Source organism: Centruroides sculpturatus, unplaced genomic scaffold, assembly GCF_000671375.1.
Source record: "Centruroides sculpturatus isolate CEXI.00-Female unplaced genomic scaffold, Cexi_2.0 scaffold887, whole genome shotgun sequence".
NCBI classification, from domain to species: Eukaryota; Metazoa; Arthropoda; class Arachnida; order Scorpiones; family Buthidae; genus Centruroides; species Centruroides sculpturatus.
In genome coordinates this window covers 370,420-371,304 of record NW_019385057.1, presented here as the reverse complement: position 1 = coordinate 371,304, position 885 = coordinate 370,420, and positions in this window count along the sequence as shown.

Sequence of the window (885 nt, the reverse complement as noted above, 5' to 3'; positions counted from 1 at the left end):
ATAAGTTATTTCCAACTTAGAAAAAGGAAATGTTTTGGAACAACATACTATAGCAGCGTTAATTTTATGCCAGAAGCAGTTAACAAAGCACATCAAAGAAATACAATTCTTTGAAAACAAATTCTTTTGAAGAACTTTTATACCTATTTGTTTAAATATATATTGTATTTAATGCACAATGTAATGTATTTTAAATTTTATGTAATTGTTGTCTTTGTTTTTACATATATTTGTTAATTTTGGGATAGATAGAAAAGTCTCGAAGGACAGCCAATATTTACTTGTAAAAATAAATAAGGTATGTAATATGTATAAAAATGTTTGTTAATTAAACAAATTAAAAGAATGATTTTTTAACTTGTTTCTTAAAAAACATTATTTAAATTTCCCAATAGTAGATCAATAGAAATGAATGGTGATTGTAATAAAGAAAACAAAACATTTTGTATTTTGTCTATTGTTCATCTCATTTTGTTGCCCAGTTGTCTGTCACCCAGTTTATGTTGAAGATAATATATGAATTAAATATATATATTATACTATTAAATTATATTTAAATGTGTTACATATTGTCTATTCATCATTAATTATTTGATATGAATTAATTATTAATGATTTTCATATCAAAAGTTTTCAAAAATCCTACTAAATTTTCAGAATGCATTAATCTAGTATTGGAAACAAATCTTAGCATTTTAGTGATCCAGTATATATAATATCTGATGCAGTTTCTATAATGTCTTGTGTTCAATTATAATGAATTATATTATGTTGCTTGTTATAACATATGAATTTTTTATTTTATAATATTCTTAACACTAAATGCTGTATATTTATCATCATTTTGCTTATATATCTGATCTTTATTTCTCAGTAATATTGATC